The sequence below is a fragment of the Rattus norvegicus genome, chromosome 2, assembly GCF_021556685.1.
Source record: "Rattus norvegicus strain SHRSP/BbbUtx chromosome 2, alternate assembly SHRSP_T2T, whole genome shotgun sequence".
Lineage (NCBI taxonomy): Eukaryota > Metazoa > Chordata > Mammalia > Rodentia > Muridae > Rattus > Rattus norvegicus.
The window spans coordinates 190,318,900-190,325,290 of NC_141535.1; the positions used below are offsets into that span (position 1 = coordinate 190,318,900).

At 44.2% G+C, this 6,391-nt stretch overlaps 1 long non-coding RNA gene across 1 annotated transcript; it reads left to right on the forward strand.

The window, feature by feature from the left end:
* Positions 1-2,319: 2,319 nt before the first annotated feature.
* On the forward strand, positions 2,320-3,659 carry LOC147996455 (uncharacterized). The gene is made up of 3 exons (XR_015678257.1): positions 2,320-2,758; positions 2,848-2,925; positions 3,142-3,659. It is a non-coding gene; the product is annotated as an uncharacterized LOC147996455 (long non-coding RNA).
* The last annotated feature ends 2,732 nt before the right edge of the window (positions 3,660-6,391 follow it).

Sequence of the window (6,391 nt, forward strand, 5' to 3'; positions counted from 1 at the left end):
GTGTTGGAAGGAAGGTTATCTTCAAGAGCACACTTAGAAATCTTTAGATTGTTTTTCGCATCTGGAGCCAGTCAAATTTAACATGCAGCTCATTCCTTTCCTTTATCAATTTAGCATCCAGAGATGCTAAGAGTAACGAGCCAGCAAAATCATTTTCCTTATTTTCCCCCAAAGTGTAGAAAATTTTATATACCCTGTCACCTAATTCATTGCCAGTCACAGTTAATCAAAGATAATCAAAGGCATTTGCTTCTTTAAGTTTGAAATATAGCTTCCACCACAGGCCTTCCCTATTCTCCAAGCTCCCAAGAGAGAGAGTATGTGTCTGAAGAGGTTTCAGTAGTTAAAAGTGCTGGTGAGTTAGAAGGTGCTGGCAAATTATTAAGCCAATTCCAGATACTTGAAAGATTCATTCTTATTCTTCTGCTTCTCTAGAACTACACTCCTGGTACCAACTTCTGTCTTAATTAGGATTTTACCGCTGTGGACAGACACCATGACCAAGGCAATTCTTAAAAAAATAACATTTAATTGAGGCTGGCTTACAGGTTCAGAGGTTCAGTCCATTATCATCATGGTGGGAACATGGCAGCATCTAGGCAGGAATGGTACAGGAGGAGCTAAGAGTTCTACTTCTGCATCTAAAGGCCATTAAGAGAAGACTGGCTTCCAGGCAGCTAGTAGGAGGGTCTTAAAGTCCACACCTACAATGACACACTTCCTCCAACAAGGCCACACCTCCTAATAATGCCACTCCCTAGGCCAAATGTATTCAAACCACCACACCACCTTACAGGATGAGACTGGAGGCTAGACAATGAAGAGTCTGTGGTAGGCAGGACCACACCTTGATGGGTCTACTTAAATGTGCAGTTCCTGGGCCTTCCATTTAACCTCTAACTCCAAAGAGAGAGTTGTAGAGTCTGCTGGATCTCTGGGTCTCTCTTCCTGATGTAGCTACATTGAATAAATCTTCTTTCTATGCATTCTACTGTTTATTTGGCTCTTTTAATTGGCTTACTGAAAATGGGTGGCCAGACCTGAATTGGGGTACAGGTTAGTTTCTACCACCATCACTCAACTAGTGCCATCACATGATGCCATGTCAGCCATATCTGTCCTTCATCCCTCTTACCCTGTGTCTACCTGAGAAATCCCATTCAGATGCTGGAGGAACCAGTCAGGTAAAGAACAAATTACTCTTCTTTGATGCTGGCTGGCTTGTCTCTCTTGATCATACCATTTTCTTTCATCTGCTTCATGTCTAGGAGGGATTTGATTTTCTGACACCTCCGCTCTCATTTTCTCTGTCTTCTGATGATAATTCTCCTCCTCTTTTCCTGGCTCAAAGTGCCTACCACTTCCTACAAGCTAGCCCCTGAAACATGGCAGTGTGACCATATGCTCTTGTTCTCAGCTTTCTTGTGTCATAAGAAATCCCTATTCATGCAAAAAGAAGCTTATAGGCAAAGATCTCTAAGCACAGATACAGACAGACATTAGAAAGATGATTCCATGCAACATTTATTAAGCTGTTCTCCAAAAATGTTAGGTGCATGACTAAGTCTGTCTCCAAGGTACCGAGGGAGACGGGTGACTGTCTTAGCACTTCCTCTAGTATCCACCCCATATGGAGAGTCACTTAACAGTTGGAGCTCAGTGCATGATCTCCAGATCACCATGAGATGGATGGTTTTATCCTTATGTTGCCCAAAATGCCACCTGAGTTAATTCCTCCCACAGTTTATAAAAAACACTGGTTCAATACGGAACTGGTCAGACAGCATTTAGGACACACAGAACTTTCAGGTCACCTGCAGCATGCAGAATATATAACAACAACAACAACAAAAGCAGAAGCAATTTCATTGTGTTTTTAGGCGAAACAGGGCATTGGACCAGAAGATCTTCAAAGACTTTCTCAACACTGAAATTTTACCATTTCTGGGAAGATGAGAACAATTTCAGGCGAATTGCAGAAGAAATAAGTTGAAGGTTTTCTTCCCTACAAATAAATAGAGCAACATAGTACCAAGGAAATTGCAAATGCTGTCCCTGAAGCTTCAAGACTGGCACAGTCTCATTTTTCCTGCTTACTAAGGAATGGTGTGTGGGCGGAACCTCTTGTATCATTCAGCAAATGATTTGTCTCTTCCGTCTCGTCAGAACAGAGGCCACAGTAGGGTAAAAGGTCGGAGTCAGCTTCTGAATTAGAAATCCTACCAAACTCCACCAGTCCTCACCCTTGGAAATCTCTGCCCTAAAAAACTCCTTCCCCCAAGAAACCCTATATAAAACCTGACTCCTGCTCAGTTCTCCATTGCTTCTTCCCCAAGGACAAGCAGCCACCTTCTTGTGTCTTTCCCAGTGAATCTCTGTGTGAGGTTTGTGGTATGGTGTGACTTTGTGGTATTACTTATCTCCCAACTGCCAGGATACCTTCCCCTCAGAACTGCAATTCCTCCATTGGAGAAAACTTTTCCTTCCTCTGAGCTGTAACACCTACACTGACAGCTGTTCTGTGTGGTCAGCAGGACCAAATGAGGAAAGCAGAAACCTTCCCTTGCTGCTAAGTAAGTCTAGAAGAACGCTGAATTGTTTAGTTTTTGTTTGCTTGTTTGTTTATTTGTTTTGTTAGCTTGACACAAGCTAGAACCATCAGGGAAGAAGAAACCTCAGCTGAGAAAATGCCTCTGTCAGATTGGCCTGAAGAGCATTTTCTGGATTATTGTGGGAGAGCCCAGCCTACTGTTGGCAGGTATTCCTGGGTTTTCTAAGAAAGTAGGATGAGGAAGCCATGGAGAACAAGCCAGTAAGCAGTGTTCCTCACCAAAGCTTCTGCTTCAGTTCCTGCCTCCAGGTTCCTGCCTCCAGGTTCCTGCCTCCAGGTTCCTGCCCTGACTTCCCTCAGTGGACTTGAGAGCTGTAAGAAACAAACCCTCCACAAATCATAGTGTTTATCATAGCAGAAGAAAAGTAACTAGTTTCTTGATTCAGCTTTATCTGTGGGCTGGAATTAAAAGATGTGTTTGTTTAAATCATCAGGAATGCGGGGTTAGGTTATCAGGCTAGAAACCCAGAGTCTGTTTAACCATAACTATACAAGAATCATTTAAATTTCTTTTATCTTTACACACTTAGGCTAATTTGTACTGTCTTGAAAGAGGACATTCCCTTTGTGGTTGAGGATCTGTCATGCCCAGCCCAGCAATAGAAGCTGATCTCCTGTGGTGAAGTTTGTGGTCAGAGATGACTAATCAGATGGCTGCAACCACACGCAGCTCATCCAAAGTTTGTATCCACATAAAAAGGCGAAGTTTAATCAAACCACAAAACAAGGCGTGATGCTCTGGAAGATGGCGTTCTACAAGCCAGCTCTCCCTACTCCTGTTTCAAATGTGCTGTGAGTTGATTATCCTAGGAAGCAGATTGACTGTACATTTATTTCAAATGTCCTGAGATCCTGATTGAGGACTCAAAGGATTTGTTTTGTCCTTCATTGTGATTAGTAGATGGTTTTATGTTCCTTGATTATGATAAATTTGTTTTTGAAACTCATTATAATATTTAAATTGACCATTATCACAAATGGGTGTCAGCACTTGGCTGTCAGTATTTTTCTTCAGGAAGAAATGAATAAACTAAAATTATGAAATTAATAACTTTTGAGTTTCCCCTTTAACTACAGCAAGAGGAAAAAACAGAAAATGATAAAGTATATTTTGAACCAAATGCAAACTCAATCATTTATTCAATAAACATTTGTTGAGTATCAGCCATTGGGCTAAGTGCTTTGAAGGGTATGATGGAGAATAAATCACATTTCCTGCATTCGGGGAAGCTATAAATGTGAGGAAATAAGACGGATGGATAAATAACTAATAAAAGCAAAGTGAACGGAAGCCTCAGATGACAGAACGCTTCGGGACTCAATGGGGATGGGTACAAGTTCAGCCAAGAAAGAGAAGATTCCAGAGAAGTTGGTGTATGTTCTATGTCTCGAGGTGGAGAGTCCAGCTCTAGGAAGTCATGAAAAGGCGCTCCCGAGGGGAAGAGAGCCCTGCATGGTTTCAGGACGGAGATGTGGCGTGGGTTCGCTGTGTTCTGGTTTGTTGTGCGGTGGAAAAAGCACAGGCTTTATTTAGCTCAGTAACTGCTGCCGTGGCTTAAGTGGTGTTTGAAAGCCGAGCCAGGTATAAGACTGCAAACGCATGCAAAGCCTCAGATCTGAAAGTTGTTCCGGAAGCAGGATCAGCCAACCTTGGGGATCTGTAGAAATGAGGTGGAGGCACAGAATGGGAAATTCTTGAAACCAAAGAGAAGCCCAAGAACTTAGGCCTACACTGTGCAGGGTGTCGGTCACACTCAGCGCTGAGCGTGGGGTTCCATACGTTTTAGTGTCACTGTGTTATCTGGACACAGGACTTTTCCTCTGATGGTAGACATTTGTTATGCCTTGAGGAACACTGCAGTGGAATCAGAGGTTACCAAGACAGTGGAAAGAGAACAGACAGTGCCTGAGGTTGACCTTTTGTGAATCTTCTGTAGCCATGGGCCAGGAAGAGGAGGAGAATCCCAAGGCAAACCTCCTACTACGAGCTATGAAAGCCTCTACTCTTTCAACAGAGACTTTTGAAGCCTACATTCTAGTGCAAAATTATGTACACAATGGACAAAGAAACACATGAATAAGTGTTGTCAATTTTTATAAGCCAAAGTGAAAATAAAACAGGATAAATCTAGAGAACAACTGGGGTATGGAATGTTGGGGGTGAAAATATTGATTAAATATGAAATTCTGTAAATTTAAAAAAAAAATAGACCCAAGTGCCCATCCTGTGCAATTACAGTCCAGGTGGCACATGAGAGATACTTAAGCACCTGGCCCCATTATGATGAGTGAATGTGTGATGGCAATAAGAGAAAGAGGAAGTTTGTAGTGGAGAGATGGGAGAGAAAGTAAAGCCTAATGGTTAGTGCACTGTGGAGCGTCGTAGAACTAGAGGCACGATGGTGGTGAGGAACAGGCAGGTGAGAGGATCTTGCTTAACCATCTGAGGCTATGAATGTGTCCTGGCCCCAGCTGCTTCTGAGAACTGTCTTGGACAGTGGTCCAGCTGTAGCTGAGATCTCTGACAATGTCAGTGACTTGAGTTACCACCAAAGGCCATATAATGTCAGTGGTCTGGGCTGCCACCTGAGAACATGTGAATGTCTGAGGGCTGTGCTGCCATCAGGAACACACAGATGTGAGTGGCCTGTGTTGCCACCCGGGGAGAGGGGGCACACCAAAGGCCATGTAGATGCTTCTGCCCTGGGCTGCTGCCTGAGGCCGTGTTGATGTCTAAGCACTGTGCTGAGCTGACCCCTCCTCTCCCCTAGGCAACATGAGAGAGCTGGCTATGGTGGCATGGGGACCGGAGAGCTGGCCCCCTCCCTGGTCAGCTGTGATACTCTCCAGAGCTAGTCCTGTCCCTTACCAGCTGCAGCACTTGGGAGAGCAGTCCCCCATGCCACTCCTGGGCAAGGGTGAGCTGGCCGGAAAAAGTATAAACATGGAGGATCTGGCCTTGCCCCCCATCTGGACAAAATGGGACAGCTGGTTCTGGTGGTGTGAGCATGGGAGAGCTGGTGGGTGGGCTGACCAACCCAGCTTCCACCCAGGCCCAGATCCAGGGCTATGAGTTGCCCCACTCCAACACCTACCCCATCTATGAACTGCTAGAGTTCATGAAGGGGTCAGTCCTGCAGACCCAAAGCTTCTGTTCTCCATGGCATAAGGCAACAATAAGATGCCTAAGAGGAGTCTTGGTGAGGAGCCAGTATTGATAGTTTAGCAGAAGCCAGAGGCCTAGAATCAGATCATTGACTCATTGCAATGAACATTTACAAGTAAAGCTGTATAGGCAAAAAGATGTACTGTGTGACACACTGTGGCTTCCATGGTGAGATGGGTTTTTTGTTTTGTTTTGTGGAGAAGGTTCCAAGGGCAGAGGGTGGATAGGAAGGGATAGGGAAATGAGTGGGATTGGAGTACATGATATGAAATTCACAAAGAATCAATACAAATTTTAATTAAAAAAAAAAGAAGAAAAGATCTCTCAGAATAGGACATTTGAGTTCAAACAGGAACAGGGAGAGTGTTTCTAGAAAGATCTGGAAGGAGAGTTCCCCAGGGGATTCTGTGTGCATAGTTTCTGGGTGAAGAAAGGCTACAGGTCCAGGCCTGGAGTGTAATTAAGGTGAGAGTAATGGTGAAGAGGTCAGAGAAGCAGGCAGGACTGGATGGTGAAGAACACCTTCTTCATCGTGGTGCTGAAGGCCAAGTAAGGGTCCCGGTGCATTGAGAAACTCATCCTTGATGTGTCAGGAAACTCATGAAAGGGTCCCT